This window comes from Cydia pomonella, chromosome 14, assembly GCF_033807575.1.
Source record: "Cydia pomonella isolate Wapato2018A chromosome 14, ilCydPomo1, whole genome shotgun sequence".
NCBI lineage: Eukaryota > Metazoa > Arthropoda > Insecta > Lepidoptera > Tortricidae > Cydia > Cydia pomonella.
The window spans coordinates 880,389-899,991 of NC_084716.1; the positions used below are offsets into that span (position 1 = coordinate 880,389).

Consider the following 19,603-nt stretch of genomic DNA (forward strand, 5'->3'; position numbering starts at 1 on the left):
GGCACGCTAGTAGATGTGCCATGGTTTGCGTTGCTGTGTCGCAGGTACATCGAGTCGAGGAGCTACGGAGCAATCCCCATTGTTGTAATAATGACGATGATGAAATAGGATAGTGAAATGTTTCTGTTGACATAACTTAGCTGGTAATCATACTCGCAGGGTATCAGATTACAATTTAAATTGTACCTGTGTGTGATGAACTCCTGTATTTTGTAAATGTTATTTAATGCGGTATCTATTTTGTGTGCTATGTAAAATCTAAGCGATGTAATCTGTGTTGAGCCGCTGAGGGTTCCGCCATGTCATTCTACATCGCGAGCCAACTTTTTAATTGCGTTCATCCCTCCAATATCAGCCCCATTCAAATATGACGCCTATTCCAAAAAACATCAAAAGCGAGGTGTGATACTGATCCATTTCGAAGCCTATCAGGGGTCAAACGTCAACAGCCAATGACCTTCACTGGCGTTTAACCTTTTTCATCAACGAAACAGATATCGAACAAACCCGATAATTCGTTATTTTTTTATTAAGAAAAGAATTCCATAACTCTGGCACAGCTGTGGCTAATTTACATCTGAGGGTACGGTAGAGCTCCCGCCAAGACGAGCCAAGCAAAGCGCAAGGGCACTACCTACCTTTTCTCGAAGCGCTTCGTCGTTTTTTAAACCCTCGTAACTTCGGTTTGGATTATACCAGATAAACAAAATTCTCAGATATGATGTCAATAGTATTTTGACTAACGCGTAAAGTTACTGTTACTACTACTATTCATATGCCCATGCTTGGCTTACCTATGGTGTTATTCTATGGGGGAATAGCATAGATGTGGAAAATCTATTTATATTACAAAAAAAAATGTGTTCGAATCCTGGCTAGCAAAAATATTATGGAAAGTTATAAGACGCACTTCGTCGACCTAAAAATATCTACTTTAACATTAACATAAGTACATTTTCGAAACATGTAAGTTTGTAAAAAAATAAAACCTCAATTTTATACCAAACATTTAGATATACCTCGACGTTACATCAGCAGGTTTCAAAATAAGCTGGTGCAGGTTTATTATCCCCTCAAAGCAAAAACTAACTATGGCAATAAAAATATTCAATAAAATAAGTAACGAAATAACTAACACGAAGTCCGACAATTAATTCTTTAAAAAACTAAAACATCACCTCATCTAAAAAGTTTATTATACAATAAATAATATTTTAACTACCAATAATTGCAATTAATAAATTGCCTATACAATATATAATAATTATATAATATCTAGTACAAAAAACTCGATCTCCTCTTGAGTAAACTGTTTGCTGCGCCCTACAGGGTGTCATATTGTATACAATTCTATCTTATGTGATTATGAGTATGAGTATGCGTTTGGGAAGGGGCTTGTAGAGTTAGAAGCTTGGCTCTAAATGACATCTGATAACCTTTTGACAGTGCGAGCCTTGTTTCGTCTTGGCAACATTTGGCATGAAAATGTTTCTGGTGGGATCAAATCGTGTAAAAATATTTTCCGTTTTTAATCATTCATTTGTGTGAAAAAGCGGTCGTCTACTATCGCCTTAATTCTTACGGGAGTGCCGTTCAAAAATACGGAGCAAATTTAACAATAGACAGCCTCTTAACAGCTAATTAAAATTGTCTGTCAGATATCGATGTAGACAATTACAAGCGGCTCGTGCTGGGGTCACATCCAGCCCTTAATGAAACGGATCGGGTTGATTTCGCCGCTCAATGACGCTTTTATTGAGTGTTCTTTCATATGATGTGGGATCTCTGAGAATAGGAATGCTTAATTTATAGCAAAATCTAGTTAAATTGATTTAAAATTAGAAAACTATTAGAATATGCTGGACACACAAAAGAAGTAAATAATAAAAAAAACCTCAAAAATTCTAAATATAAGTTCTCTTTTACTTCCAAAATGTGAAAAAAAAAACGATCATTTGATTCCTTACATTTTATTTTACGTATATACAACTCTATACGGGTTGCAAAATTCATCGCAGCCATAGTGTGTGTTTTAGTTTTTAAGATATATTTTATGATATGTTTGCTAGTTTTAAGGTATTTATCTATGGGTCCATAGTTGCCTGAAAATAAAGATTTCCATTTCACATAAACACTTCATTGTCAAAATCTCAATTTTCGTGTTTTCCATGCTTCAAGGTGGCTTCCACTTGTTCGTGACGGTACGATCAAGTAACATTTGGTGAAAGACGTTTCGTGCGTAGAGTTTGACTGTCAATTCTTACTTGGGTTTTGCTTTAATGTGATACGAGTAAGTCCTTTATGTCTATATTTGATCCTCCAAACAAACCTAATACGTCCATTATAATAATATTAATAAAACTCCGTCTTATGTAGCTCAATCTTACGTTGTAGCCGTTGAAAAATACTGAGAAAATTTAGCGATTGACAGGCCTCTTAACAGCTAATTGAGATCGTCTGTCAGATATCGATGTTGCTAATTAACAGCGGATCATGCAACTGGGAGCACATTCAGCCTCTAATGAACCGGTTCGGGTTGCTATCACCGCTCAGTAACGCTTTCTTTGAGAGTACTTTCATAATGCGGCATCTTCGGAAATTAATACTCTCTCGTCGATTATGGAAAAGAAATTGATAGGAGATCATAGGCTTTATGCTTTATAGATGGAATCTATTTTATTTTTGAAACCAATTACAGGAGTAGTACCTTTTTTCTGAAAACAGTACAATATACTTATAAGTAGGCACTGGTAACAACATACCTTAGAAACAATACTCATACTTATTTATTTATAATATTATTACATATTACACGTCAAAGTTTGAGTTAAATAAGATAGATATAACTAAGGAACAAATAAAAAAAAGGTTGATATATATATAAAATCGTGTCCATATATTTTCTCTCATAACAGTATTATATTCTTCTGCCTTCCGGCTGGAAAGCGTCAATTTTCTAGCTGGTACGCTAAACAAAGTTGCCGCTTTCCGGCCCCGTCTGTTACAACATATACGGTATAACATGTAACTGTCGGCCGAGGTTGAGCCGAGGTCACAGGACTAGGATAGTTGTGTAATGTAGTACAATCAAGTGTAACAATGTGGGTATACGCAACTTACGCAAAAATATGTCGTGTAATTCCCTTAATTCGCTGAAATAAGAACTATGAAACATATTTTTGAGCAACTTGTATGCATTTTGACACTTGACTGTACATACTCGTACTATAAATATAGTATTCGTCATAATGCCATTTCCACATTTGGATCCGGCGCGTTTTGAAGTTCAGGCAATGCTTTAACGGATGTGAGACGCGCATGCGCAGCAACTCGGCTCCTCTTGTTGGAATCAGCTATGTTTTCATTGATGTAAGTAAAAGGGGTAGATATGTGACGTTAATAGTTGACAAAACTAAAATCTGGTCCAGCACCCACTCATTTGCAAATACTACACACCATTATAATGTACATGTGCACAACGAGCAACAAGGATAACCAAATATAGTTAACAGTGCTGCGCAAGCGAGACCCCTATATTTTGCGTATTCCTCGAGGTGCAACAGAGAAAAACTAATAACATTATACAAATGTGTAGGCGAGACGTACATACTTCTTACATTGTCGTCTTAAAGTGATATTAAGTCATTTCGATTTTTAAAAAATATCAATGATTTGATATTACCTAATCTTAGACCGTCTCTCACTTCAAGCAAATATCTGAGCGAGCGAGTTACACTGAGATTAATATCAAATGATTGACTATCATATTTTTAAAGCATGAAATTGACCCTCGTTTTTTACTTCTGAAACCCTGGTCGACTATTCACTATGTTCAACTAACGTGTCGCCTGGAGAAAACCAGTATAACGATATGATCTCAGTTGATAGGGATCTCGAGGTTTCACTTCTGATGGTTTTTCTGAAAAGACAAGTACGCTTGACAAGAGATAATGTAAACACTGGTAATTCGTAGTTACTCCTGGTATTTATATATTCCAATCGTTCACCGAGCGCACGACTCAAGATAACCAATATAAAAGTGTGAACCTTGTTTATTCATAGTTACGATACGTATACGGATTCACTTATATTGGACAAGTTGTAAGTCATGGGAATAAGCGCCTTCAACGGCGGTCTTTATTAGGTAGCGTCAGGAAACAAATATTTATAAAATATATACGAAATTAAAATAAATAGGCACTTTATTTATTTTATGGAAAACAATTTTTTTTTCGCTAACACATTAAATAAAATATGTAAAACTGTATGTATTTTATATGTAAAACCGATAGTTTATCTATACAATTAAAAAAAATATGCGAAGAGGGCGGTATAAAAAGGAAAATTATAATGTATGGAGAAAAAAAAATTGTATCAAAAACGAAACCGAGCATCATTTTTAATTTTCACAATTCAATCGCTAGGCATTTCCACAGCTGCAGCTCGTTTTAAAATAGAAATAAGTGAAAGTTTTTTCTCTAAACATTATAGTTTTCATTTTTTTAACGTTAATACTGATTTTGAAGTTATATTTTTTTAAATCATTCCCTATCGAAGGCGAAATCAGCAATGTCCCACTTTTCTCGATTTGAGACGGCAGCGTGCCCTTACATTAGAATGTTCAATTTAAAGTATTCGTTCTGATTTTCATCGTTTTCATTTTCATCACCTTAGTTGCTCTACAAAGAGGACAAAATAAAACAAATACTCAAACGGTAAATACTACTAAATACGTAGTTAGGGAGTTTCGTTCTGTTTATCATCAGCAGTTCCACTACACTAATTGCCAGTTTTTGGATGAAAATGCTTAATTTGTAGACAAAAAATACAAAAGCGGCCAAGTGCGAGTCGGACTCGCCCATGAAGGGTTCCTTTATGACGTATTAAAAAAAACTACTTACTAGATCTCGTTCAACATTTTACCACTTTGGACACACATTTTACCACTTTGGTAGTGTCTCTCGCGCAAACTATTCACTTTAGAAAAAAATTATATTAGGAACCTAAATATCATTTTTGAAGACCTATCCATAGATATCCCACACGTATGGGTTTGACGGAAAAAAAAATACTTTATTTTATGACGTATTAAAAAAAACTACTCACTAGATCTCGTTCAAATCAATTTTCGGTGGAAGTTTGCATCGTAATGTATATCATATATTTTTTTTAGATTTTTCATTCTGTTATTTTAGAAGTTACAGGGGGGGGGGACACACTTTTTTTTCACTCTGGAATGTTCTCTCGCGCAAACTATTCAGTTTAGAAAAAAATGATATTAGAAACCTTAATATCATTTTTGAAGACCTATCCATAGATACCCCACATGTATGGGTATGATGAAAAAAAATTTTTTTTTAAATTTCATGACGTATTAAAAAAACTACTTACTAGATCTCGTTCAAACCAATTTTCGGTGGAAGTTTACATGGCAATTTATATCATATATTTTTTTTAGATTTTTCATTCTGTTATTTTAGAAGTTACGGGGGGGGGGACACAAATTTTACCACTTTGGAAGTGTCTCTCGCGCAAACTATTCATTTTAGAAAAAAATGATATTAGAAACCTCAATATAATTTTTGAAGACCTATCCATAGATACCCCACACGTATGGGTTTGATGAAAAAAGATTTTATGAGTTTCAGTTCTGAGTATGGGGAACCCCCAAAATTTATTGTTTTTTTTTTCTATTTTTGTGTGAAAATCTTAATGCGGTTCATAGAATACATCCACTTACTAAGTTTGAACAATACAGCTCTTATAGTTTCGGAAAAAGGTGGCTGTGACAGAATCGGACAGACAGACGGACATGACGAATCTATAAGGGTTCCGTTTTTTGCCATTTGGCTACGGAACCCTAAAAATCACTATATGTGTACCTATAAGATTTTAAGTGTTCCCTCAATTCTTCATGGATTCCATCATTAGAACTTTGAACCCGGGACGGGACCATCGGCTTTATAGGCAGGGTCACTGCCCACTAGGCCAGACCAGTCATCATACATTTTACTTGACAAATAGAGATGATTATTATTTATTTCTTTTGTTTATGATAAAAGGTTAAATTTGATTGATCTAATATCTGTTCTAAATATTTTTTACACAGTTTTCAACATACATAAATACATCTTAAAACTACACTATAACTCGCATATTAAAATTGTAAATCCGAGCTCTCGTTAAAAATGTTGTCCATAGTTTTCCTATTGTTGTACAAGTACTATTTAGTAATTTTTGATGGACTATTCCCGATATTTGGATTTCAAGTTAATGCAAGATATTGTTTTAACAATACTATCAGAAAAACTGGATTTTTGGTTAACAACCGGTTATTCGTATATTAAAATAAAAACCGGTTACATTCTATAGTTTCAAGGAATAGGAATATGATTTAAAAAGTTGCATTATTTATATAAAAAATTGCTGACTCTACAATGCATGAAGTGGGCAGGCCTACTTGACACTCGGATAAACGTGTTTCTCACATGGGTAATGCATTATTTAGCTGTCGCGCTCACTCAATAACAAGGAAATTTTTAATTTTATTTAGAAAAAAATATGTTTTCAAATGTTATAACAGTACTTACGAATGAAAAGTGATACCGTGAGCTTTGTTTTTGTGCTTGGAGCTATTGAAGCACTGGAAAAAGGCGCAACACGGCATTCTTTGGCAATATTTTATCGAATTTGATGACAATGTTGACACTTCAGCGTCACCCGTACGACTAATTCAATATAGGTCCCGGAACCTATATTTTGTGGCTCACGATCGAGCGCCTGGTACCTCATCTACCCCTATTACGTACATCAATGTATGTTTTACGGCATTTGCTTATTCGTATGAGAATGCGGATGAAGGTAAAATACGATGTTAAGAGATTAAAAATAATACTTTTCTCTGGCGTAAGTTCTTAAGTGTCACTACACGAGTATATTCATTAAAATAATAGTACAGGAATACGAAATAATAACTTATCGGGTACCACAAAACGTAGGTGTATATGACACCACACATAATACGATATATACGACACCTTATTGTTCTACAAATAAGAGTCTGTTATTATTGAGCATTTCATTGATCAAGATACGACTGTTAAAAGTTTAGATAGTAGCTAGAACAGGAAAGCGTTACATTGACAGTTTTCTGTTTTGCCCTATGGTTGACTGGTAGAGAATGCATATAGTGGTATGAAGTCCACCGGTTGTGCTTGTTTTATGTATCTTATTGCAAATCATAATATGGGCTTGAAAAGGAATAAATGCAAATAATTCCGCTGTTGCGAATACGGATACAAGCAACATCTCTATTTGAAATTCAAAAACGTCTAAAACTTCTAAAAACCAGTTTCCATAGTAAGATTATCCTATTTGGCAACTCCAACCGATCCAGGGCACCAGGGCGGCAGGAGTGCACAGCAAATTGAATCTTGGCTTTGGCTATTCGTTATTTTGGCGGTGTGCCGGCAACACGTATAGGAAAGTTGAAATGAAACTGCTTTTTCGTTTTAAGCAACCTTTTTTATTGGATAAGTAAGCATTTCACCACAATCTCACCTGATGGTAAGTGCCGATGCGGCCTATTCTTTCATTCTTACCTAAAACATGTTTGTTCATTATCGATTTGAAAAGATCTTAGTTATGGCAAAGTGATTTCCAAAATTTTTTGAGACAAAACTTACTCGAAAAATCTGAAGAGAATTTTTTTTTTAGAAAGAAACATGGTTTGGCTTATTTTGTTATACGAAAGGGAAGAAGTTACAGATGAAAAGCTTGTAACCTCATAAATGGAGCTCAACAAAGTCTCCTTATTCGTTAATGTGTTTAAGATAAGTTCTCATTTAGATATCGTTTGTATGTCGTATAATTGACAAAAGCAACTCGATTCGGGCAACCAACGTCACTTTGACGTTAGAAATATCGTAAATAGATCTTATTGGGATTACAGCAGAATCGAAATTAACGTCAATTTGGACATGTCGTTTAGTTATCGATCTTTTAAAGATCTTTCCAAGATCTTAAACTTGTCTTAATCATTCTTCGAATTGGGCCGTGTGTAGCTTTCGGATCTGAATCTTAACCAATTTGAAGTATTGTTTTTTTTGTTTCGTTTCTATTATAGGTAGTTCTCTTATAATTCAGTTTAGAATTTCCGCAACAAAATCACCACAATTAATTACGTACAACTGTTAATTGTACTCAACAATGGTTAGTATAGTAACTGCATTTAGGTCGGTTTCAAAATTTAGTAACGCTCGGAAAGCTTTCGCGCCTAATTCGCGTTTAGTTGGTTAACATAGTGTAGGGATGATAGCAGTGACGCAGTAAGCTATCTACAAAAATGTATTAATACTAGACATTTGATGTTCAAATATCGGTGACAACGTCTGCTTGACTTGGTATTTCTTATACTGTTCTGACGACGTTCGTGCGAACTAGTAGCTTTTTACTGACCATCAGTGAGTTTTATGTCACTGTAATTTTTTTTAAAGTTTAGCCGACGGCACGGTAGTCAATGTTTGTCTAAATTGCATAAAAAGTAACCGTCGAAAGACTAAAAGCAACTGTCGGAAGAGGAGAAAAGGTGTGTAACGATCAACTACATTCTACCGTTAGAAACATACTTTTTCAAAAAGAAAATACTCGCCCACAAAAGAACTTGCCCATTACTCGGATCGGATCATCGTTAAACTCTCAAACAGACACCTGGATTATCCTGGTTAGCGGCTTATAACACATGTGTACCGCGCGGCACATACACGTTCCTTTTGTTCGGAGATAAATTACTATGTACAAATATACTCTGTGTTTCCACTAAACATTGATCCCCATTATTTGATTACGTCGCGGGTCTTTTATCATCTGGAGCGTTGTTTCGGCACTGTTCATTACTTAATCACTTATCTTGAGTGCTCCATTTATTTTACAACGATTGCGTAGTTCCTAACTTTTGCTGAGTAATTATTGTCATAGGCTTTTAATCGGTTCGAAGATTTCCAAGTATTTAAGTAATGAAATTTTCTTTTAACTAGGTAACTTTTATGTGTCTTCTTGATCTAAATCATTAGTTCTATTCATTTAGTAAAGTAATTTTTTGTTATTAGTGAGTTTTCATTTTGTCATAAAGATAGATAAAATAGGTCATACTAAATAGAACATAATGATCCAGAAAGTATTTTTTTGTTTCCGTAGTACCTATGGACGAATAGTACTATGAAAATTGAGTTAAAAACCAAAGTATTAAAAGTCTTCCAACAACTCGGGAACAAATCAAATTATTTTATGAAATATTTTAGCTGCGATACCTTAATAAATGAACAAATAAATAAATATTATAGGACATTATTATTACACAAATTGACTAAGTCCCACAGTAAGCTAGATCGCTTTTTAGCGATAAGACCGCCTGTTGTCTGCCTCTACATTTAATCAATTGTTTATTTTTCTTGTATCTTTTTACTGAGGTGTGCCAATAAAGAGTATTCTATCTTTCTATCTAAAGCTCAATAAGGCTTTTGTTGTAGGTACCTAGACAACGATATAAATATGTAATTATAAATACTTAAATACGTAGAAAACACCCATGACTCAGAAACAAATATCCCTGTTCATCACACAAATATATGATCTTACCAGGATTTTAATCCGGGACCATCGGCTTCATACCCACTAGGCCAGACCGGTCGTCAAATACCCTTGTTCAAATCCGGCCTCGACCACTGGAGGGCTTCTGTAGTATGTGACATCTATTTCAGTTTGTACTCGTAGTCTTCTAACAAAGGAAACCGCTCTGTTGATCCAGGAGATACGAATAAATAATACAATAGAACCATTTTTATGGTTTCGTATATTCGAGGAAAAAAGAAATCCTTTTAAAATCACTCGTCCCTGTCTGTCAAATCCCCTTTGCATCAATTTACCTTCCCTATCCTTTACGCAAACACGGAAATGTTTCAAATAGTGCTTCACCTTTGTTTCACAGATAACTGACAATCGTTTTTTTTTGGCACAGAAGAATTTTTTAAACAGTTGAAGTTTCTTAAAAGTTTTAAAACAAGCGTTTGAAAAAATAAAACATTTGAAATTCAAGAATCTCAAACGAACTAGCAACAACTTTATTAACAGCATTTTATGTTTATGTAGATAGTTTTGTTTGTAAGTCTACAGAAAACCATACTCATTTTTGATCACAAGTTTTAGATAGTTGTTTGTCTCTAAAATCGAAACTATTAAAGGGAACCCATTAGCCAGGAGCCCTCCCACTCACAGCCAGGACCCCCAGCTAAATTCGTAAAGAATGCTGTTGAGTACAGACCAAAAAAAAAAGTAAAGTGACATATAAAATACCTATATTTTATCAATAAATATTTGATTGGTTGATTGGGGTGTGCTGCGAGCAATTGTTTTGGTTAATCCCTACCGCTTCTTTCCGCCATTGTTCTATGGGACAACACTTCTATCTTCACCACTTAGATGGTTGGCAGTCCTCAATGATACATTTCTCCAGAAACTTGCCGCACACAGCTAAGCTCTGGAATGAACTGTCACCCGCGTTATTTCCAGACCGATACGACTTGCAAAGCTTCAAGAAATAAGCGTTCTTAGTACTCACGTCTTAAATGACGACAACACACTTGCAACTCCTCTCGTTGCCGCAAGTGATTAGCATAAAGCGCGTATCTACAGCAAACAATGAATTATTAGAAAAACTAAAAGATTACCTTATTAGAAAACTTTTTATTCAATAAATGTGTATTTTAAGGCTATAAAGAATTTTGTGTTTGTATTTGTAAATGTGTTTTTCGACGACAAATATTTGCACTTAATAAAGCACCTAAATAATAATAAATATTATGCCGGCCGGTTCCGTGTCGGGCTATCCATCTTGGCAGTCTAATTGAGGATCGGTATCTGCAAGACGAATGGCCGTCGAAGGGTCCGAACCTGAACAATGCGAGGTTAGACGGGTGCGGACAGGGAAAAAAATGTTGTGGTCGGTGCTGGGCACTGTTGAACAGAAATACCTTTCTTAGGATTACAAAAATAACGGCTGAATTTGTCAATGTATATTTTATTTAAGCTACAGCACGTATAAGTTAGAGTTATGTTAGACATTATTAATCGTTTTAAATTTCAAATTGCCAATTAATTGTATGGGTGCTCGTCAATTTCCTTAAACGAAGTTGCCGTAGTTACGCTATATTTTCAACTGACTGCCCTACCGAACTGAGATTTCTATCGATGCGACACCAAAACGATATATATAGATAGATATTATCGTTTGATATTTACCACTAGCTTTTCGGTGAAAGGCAACACCTGCATACATCTGCGAAGAAATTCAAATTCAAAGGATTTCAATCGCATTAGGCTAGCGTGGGGACTGTGCCGAGCAGTGGGACGTATATAGGCTAAATTATTATTATATTGTTCTATCGTTGTCTGAGTACCCACATTACAAGCTTTCTTCTTAGTCAATTTGTGTAAGAATGTCCTAATAATATTCATTTATATTAGTTATATTCATTCATCTTGGCTAGGCCCCCTGATTGAAAAGAGTCGGGCGCAACTGTTATCACGCTCCCACGACAAGTGTTACATCGGTACAAGGAACCAATAACGCCACTTGGCAGGTTTTCATTATCGGCTCGCGACGATATGTCGCATTATTACGGAACTTCAGCTAATTGACGTTCATGGCAGGACTTTATTAGAACATCGCTAGTTATGACGCTCAAATGGGCTAGTTATAAATTAACCGGTTACAATAGTCTTTGTCTTTTTTTTTTCAAAGGCAACCAATACATAATCACTAGACTTGGGGTTCTTCAAGAAGCAGGTTTTTAGGGTTCTCAAAGGTTGGCAACGCATAAGTGGCTCCTCCGATGTTGCTTATGTCCATGGGCGGCGATGACTGCTTCCCATCAGGCGGCTCGTCTGCTCGTTTGCAGCCTATTACATAGACTTAAAACGACCGGGATATAAACCGTGATTACCTTTTATATTGTTTTTATTGAGCTCCCGATATTTCGACGCAGTTACATGCATCTTCTTATCGGTCAATTTAATTCTAGTGAAACTAATCGTGAATCATTCAAAACTGTTATTATACATACATAATCAGTACTAAAGTTACTCGCCTTACGCAAACAGCGCTCATATACGAAACTATTTAAGCGAAAAAATATACTCGGCACCTACACAGGTTTTAAATAAGTAAAATATCTCATATGGATAAATAAAGTACGTAAACTCTTGACGTCATACGACATAATAACATATTTCAGATAGCAATGTATGTATATATATATGTTACCGTATCGCCTCAGTAAAATAAAAACGCGTTTTCACTAGTTAAGCTAGTTCGCACAAATTGTCTATGTAAAAAAAATCGGTCGAAACTAATTTTCACCAAGTGCCTTGGTATAAGTATTTATTAAGTTTGCTATAAAATTAATAAATAAATATTATAGGACATTATTACACAAATTTACTAAGTCCCACAGTAAGCTCATTATGGCTTGTGTTTTGGGTACTTAGACAGCGATATATACAATAATATTTATAAATACTTAAATATATAGAAATACCCATAACTCAGGAACACAGATAGTTCATCACACAAATAGACTGGCAAAGACTCGGAAGTCACTCGTTGTCATGGGTGCAAAGATTTATAACACTCTACCGAAAGAGGTCATTAACTCAACTAGTGAGGCAATATTTGAAAGTAAACTTAAGAAAATTTTAATTGGGTTAGCGTGCTACACAATAAGTGAATTTATGTTAAGGACCACTGATACCTCCAACTGAATGATGTAATCATAAACTATGTACCTAATTATACTACTAAACTAAGATATGAAAAAGTACCATTATAACTGACCAAATCTGCTAAAACTGTACCTAACGATAACAGCTAGTAATAATAATATGTTGTGATACTTATGTATATACTACTGTGTGACATGTAAAATTATTTATAATTTTATTAATAAATATCTTAATCTCTTAATCTCTCTTAAATAAATGCCCTTATCTACCAGGACTTGAACCCGGGACCATCGGCTTCATAGGCAGGGTAGTGACCCACTGGGCCAGACCGACAACTAAAACATTAATAAACTTCCTCAACATTGCCTTTTTGGATCAATGATCAAACAATGATTATCTATTAATTATCATGGAAGAAAATAGCTAGTATACTTATAAGGAATTATGTTTCTGTGGGAAAGTCGAGATCGAGATATATAAAATATTCTATTTATTTATTTATACAGAGTCAATCAAAGGTCATTAAAGAGTTGTGTATTCAAAAATGCACGAAAGTCGATAAAAATTCACATTATTCATTTAACGTTATTCATGTAAAGCTAATGCGGAATAATTCTGGCAACACAATTGTGCCGTTAATAATGTCATTGTATTCAAATAGGTAAGTGATTGAGTGAGCGAAGTTGCGAGTTCGGCCGACAGCGGGTGATAGACGACCTCGTGCCAGTCTTCATACCGTGGATCCTCGGTAACACGAATAAAATAAAAATTGTAGGACAGTTTTACACAGACCGGCATATTGAGTCTCACAGTAAGCTCAATAAGACTTGTGTTGAGAGTACTAGGCGATGATATATATGTATATAATAAATAGAATACTTATATACATTGAAAACATATTATCAATCATCTGGAACATAACGTTAAATAAGGGAAAATTAAAAAGTTGAGTTAAGGATTTTTCAGGTCAAATACTTTTTATATATATGAGGTAGCGTTATGCTTCATCAATAAATGTGGCATTATCTATGAAAAGGGACCTTATTGTCGATGGCGCTTACGCCGCACTGCACCGCGCAGCGTTGTATTTATATCGGAGCACCGTTAATAACGGCGGAAGCGCCATCGACAATAAGGTCCCTTTTCATAGATAACGTCACAAATAAACAAACTTTAAAACCTTCTGCTGCATGAAAGTGGTAGTAAAATTTACAGTTTTGCAGGAGTCGCTTACTATATTTCCGGATTGATTTTGACACTTTGTTTTATGGATGGTATCAACTTTAAACATGGACAGGTTTTTTTTTTTAGATTCTTGTTCGTTTCAAACTAGATGAGTAAAACGTAACACAAATGAAAAATTCGTTTTACAGATAGAATTACACAAATACGTAAAATAACAAATTTTAGTAAATACGAGTAACTTCGAGATATGGAGACTACAGAGATCCAATTTAGTCTTACTTATATTACCAGAGTGTTGTTGGTTACTTCGGCTTAATTAGGTTAAATATTGGGAGTTACGGAGGGGGTTTGGGCTTTGAAGGGAAAGGAATTCACCTCGAGGTTACAGTTACCGAGGTTCCACTAGACTGTTTTTGCGACGCTTCTGTTTGTTTATTTAAGGGGCTTTTTGTCGAGCTGTTTATTTGTAGGATTTGAGGCCGACGTCTAAGTGATGTCCTTCTCTAATGTGGAGCGCAAAAAGCTGTAAATGATTTCATGCCAGTCTTTTCGAAATTGTCGTTGAAATTGCGAATTTAGGCAACAATAGAATTTTGATCGTGTTTTGCGTTCTGTTTGCGCAACTTTATTGTAGATGGTGCTTTTCCAGATTTTATACGTTGTGAAAAACAAGTGGTCTTTTGCGACGTATGAAATGCATATACAATCAGTAGTAGGCTTTTCTTATGCAATAACTTTCCCCTTAGTTTTAATCCACCAGCTTTATGCTTTTTGTTTTCTGAAAAATGGATACCCATTTCGAAACATGGTGTTATTTTAACAAAAATAGATATAAGACACTTATTCTCGCTTTTTTAACTCTGCCAATAAGCGGACCTTAAGGGATTGCATGTATTTGAGAAAATTGCCCGAATGCAAAGGATGCTGGTTCGATTAATTGTGTCGTTGATTTTTAATTATTAGTGATTGTTAAGGGCACAGGTATGTAGGTATGTTATTTTGGCAGTAGCCCCAATTGCGACTCGTAAGCCAGTGATGGATGGTTAATGCGAAGTTTCTCGCATCTGTCACTCGTCGCAAACTCGTCGAAAGTGATCCTGACGTGGCGTAATGCGATACATGTTATTACGCAGCTGGGGCCCGGTGTAAGGTGGCTGATGAATCGGGAGGAAAGTTTGTCGTTTCGACGTTCGTGTCGTTTAATACGAGATCCGGGCATTAGATAGATATGTATATAATACTGAGCAATTTAAAATCCTAATCCGAAATCGTGGAAAAAAATAGAACTATTACTTGGGAGCTCATGCTATGAGCGCTTTGGGCATGTAGTAAAGAGTGACCGAAATAAAACTATTGTTTGCGATCTCGTGCGCGAAAAATGTTTTTCTCGTGCGTAAGCCAGTGATCGATGGTTAACGCGCAGTTTCCCGCATCTGTCACTCGTTGCAAACTCGTCAGAAGTGATCCTGACGTGACGTAATCCGATACATGCCATTACGCAGCTGCGACCCGGTGTAAGGCGCCTGATGAATCGAGAGGAAAGTTTGTCGCTTTAATAAGGGAGCCAGGCGTGCGAGATAAGTATATGTTATACTGAGCAGCCCAACCCCGGAATCGCATAAAAATTCGCTAACCACTTATGTAAACTTTCACGATTTTTACATATTATTTACTTAATATTTACGTTTTAAAATTGCCTCCGACGTTTCGAGGACGGTTCGAGGACGGAGGTCCAGGAAAACAATTTCAATCAATCGTAGCAATTTCAATCGAAACGATAGTTTTAGGACCTTGTTTTGATAAACACCTGCTATATAAAACTACTAAGTATAACTTATACCGACTTTTTTGTCCGCCATTTGTACTCTTCATGTATTGTGCGATAAAGTTTAAATAAATAAAATAAACTTTCTTTGATATAATAATTTTTTCCGTATCACATAACTTACCTACTCAACGTCATCCTTTAATAATTCTTGTCATAATGCTTTCAATGTGAAGCTCAGTAAAACCTGATTTTATTTTTCTCATAACCTCATTTCTTGTTATTCGACCTGGTTCTCTTTTGTTACATCTCAGGTAAGTACTTTAGAACGTTATAAACATGAACGGAACTTTCCCTTGGCGTTGTCGTTTATATTAGACACCAAATTAATAACTCGGAGCAGAAATATGAACCCCTGTTCATTTGAACTTTAAATTTAATACATGTAATTATTCTGTTATCGTTCCTTGCGAGTGATAGCGCATTTTGCTCATATATGGTTCCTTTATCGAAGAAAAGTGGGTTAGGTTAGGTTACAACTGCGACCTGTACTAAAACGAACAGTACCTCTAGTGTAAATTTAGTCGATAGCGAAACGTGACGTACGCGTTTGCGTTAAGTCTCATTTTGTATGGGTTTTTGAACAGCGCGCCAAGCGGGACGTTTTGGAAAGTCAAAAATCTCATACAAAATGACACAACGCAAACGCGTACGTCACGTTTCGCTGTCGAAAATATTTACACTAGGGGTACTGTTACCAGAAAAATAAATAAATATTATCTTTATTGTTTTAAACCTTACATTACATTTGTAGCAATAAGAAACAGGTGTAAAGTTTGTAACACATTTAGTGGGGTTGAGCGTCTGCCTCCCGAACTAGGTCAACGCCTGGGACTCGGGAGTCGGTGATTCTTCCTAGGTGTGAGCTCGCAATTTGGTAACAATGGTCTCAGCAATAGAATTTCTTAAACAGAAAAATGAAGCAAATTAAAGAAAAAAGTAATAAACATATAAAGGAAAATAAGAAATAAGCCAACAAGTTCCAGATATGTGTAAGGCCTGTACCGAAAAAAAAACTGTAAATTTCAAGCCGCTGTAGTTTTGTTTCTAAGCAAGGTGACTACGGCATTCTTACCGCGATAAAAAGTCGTATTATTAAATGTTATATTCCAATATAAATAATTAGCCCCAACATTTGCGCTCACTACACATCAGTTGCAGACTGTTTACAAGTCTAGACTACCTAGATATCAAGGCTAGAATATCCTGTTTACTCACTGAAGTGTTTCTGTTTGCTTGTTGCTGTTCAGCGTTTGCGTATTCAATTTTGTTGAGAAAGCGTATTCGATGGGAATACGAAATCACTATGTTTCAACGGGTCAAGAAATTTGTTTTCTGTAGGGCTAAGATGGTTGGCGCTTTATCATTTGTCACCATGCCTGTCACGTTGTAACAAGTATGTAAGTGCGAAAGTGGCGCATGACATACTCGTAACAGGTGATAAAAATGCGACCCGGCTGTACAACTTTGTATCTTGTCTAGGGAATGTAAATCGGTTATAACACGTGTAACCGTAATCAAATAATCGGTTATAATCGGTTATAATCGGTTATAACCGATTATTTGGACAAAATTTCATAAGCTACTATGGGAAACTCTATAACCGTAACCGGTTACGGTTACTGTCGGTTATTTATTTATAACTTAATTTCTATGAATTGATCTTGTAATGAATATCACAGTAAACTCACGACGGTCTGAAGTGCTATAGAAGCTATTGGCGCATAAGCCCTTTATGCCACTTTCCGCATTTTTAAAAATTTCTAATAACTGGATCGACATAACAATTCTATTTAATCATAGAATCCGGTAACTAAATTTCACAAGAATCGGTTAAGAATTGCGACCTGTAGAGGAGAACATCCGGACATACGAAAGCAAAATTCCCGAGTTTTAAACCGGAGACTTAAAATGTACTAGAGTACATTTAGTACAGTTCAATATATATCCAATACAATACTTATGGGATATATATTTACAAGCAGGGATCGGAAACCGGTATTTTTTGCATGGGAACTAAAACGGTATTTTTTCGTTCTTTGTTAATTATTTCATTCCTAATCGGGCAATCTAATAATACGAAGTCGTTATCTAAAAACACAACTGAGTCCTACATTTTGAGTATAAAATAAACCGAAATATATGGTTATTTCGATGTTTTTGCAAAAAACCGGTTCCGATCCCTGTTTACAAGTATATATAAGATATTTTTTAGGTAATAATAGTGTATGACGCGTAAAATGAATGAAGTGTCATTATATCGGGATCCCCCGAGCGAAGTATGATAGATGGAGTGTCGGGGAACAAATGAGCCGATAACCGGGACATGACTTAGATAGATACGAATATGTATTTTATCCTACTCACGAAAATGGGAAAAGATAATGTTTTATTCGCGGTGAAGCGGTTGAAGCGTTGGTGGCTGAGTGAATCTGACGTCCGACTTTCAATCCAGAGATTGCGGGTTCAAATCCGCTATCAATAAGTTTTCGGAACTGTACGGAATATAATTTGATATTTACCACTAGCATTTCGGTGAAGGAAAAGTTCGTGAAGAAACCTGCGTACATCCGTGAAATTCAAGCTATGTATGTGGAGTAACCTAACCTAACCCAACCCGCATGGGGCCAGCGTGAGGACTATAGCCCAAGCCCTCTCGTGCATGAGACGAGCTCTGTGCCCAGCAGTGGGACGTATATAGGCAGGACTGGATTATTATAAGTCTTCTAATAGGCATTAATTATGGGAAACGAACTTCTTCGTCGCGTTGTCCCGGCATTTTGTCACGGCTCATGAGAGCCTAAGGTCCGCTTGGCAACAAATCTCGAGAATTGGCGTAGGCATAGTTTTTACGAAAGCGACTCCTATCTGACCTTCCAACCCAGAGGGTAAACTAGGCCTTATTGGGATGAGTCCGGTTTCCTCACGATGTTTTCCTTCACCGAAAAGCGACAAGTAAATATCAAATGATATTTCGTACATAAGTTTTTTTTTATGATAGAGGAGGCAAACGAGCAGACGGATCACCAGATGGTAAGCGATTACCGCCGCCCATGGACACCTGCAACACCAGAGAGGTTGTAAGTGCGTTGCCGGCCTTTAAGATTTGTTCAAGAATGTCCCTATAATATTTATTTCAAAAAATGTAGATTTAATTGGAAAATTTATGAAAATAGTAGGTAACTACACTATTTTAAAACTAACAATTGGCCTCGAGTTTATGTAGGCCCTTAGTGTTCTTCCACCAAAGTGTTATTTTTCTTCACAATCTCGTGACTAAGATGAAAACATAAAGACCGTGTCTCATGAAACATAACTCGGAGCAAACTTGTGCCAACGACCTAAAGTTTTATTAACATAGGTTTCATCCACAGATCACTTGCTTGATAAAACTAACAGGTCACTCGTGCTCCCAAGCTTATTTTGTAAGAGAGTTTTACTTTTACTCGCACTCAAAGAACTTATTTCAGTAACATCTAGATACGGAACTTAAAGCGGATAGTACAGTGATTTTTTTGACAGTTAAAATTGAGGTCCACCGGTAAGTATAATAAGAGACTAGAAAAGCTGATACAAAAGATAGCATCAAATCCAGGAACTGTCTATTACTTACAGAATACACATTACCATAACGTACCATACCCTATTATCAACACGATGCCAATTCGAACCTACATTTTGATATGTAAATTATGACAATTAGCTACCATTCGCGCGTGCATTACACTCGTACTTGTTCATACAGCACGTATAATTATGTACTTCCTGCATTAGCGCTACGCGCCATCGAGACGTACAGTAGAATGATTATAAATA

The 19,603-nt window shown here is 35.8% G+C and overlaps 1 protein-coding gene across 16 annotated transcripts in view; it reads left to right on the top strand.

The window, feature by feature from the left end:
* The window catches only part of LOC133524685 (neurobeachin), a 963,862-nt gene that overhangs the window by 294,138 nt on the left and 650,121 nt on the right, over nt 1-19,603 (top strand). The gene's annotated exons all lie outside the window — the stretch shown is intronic.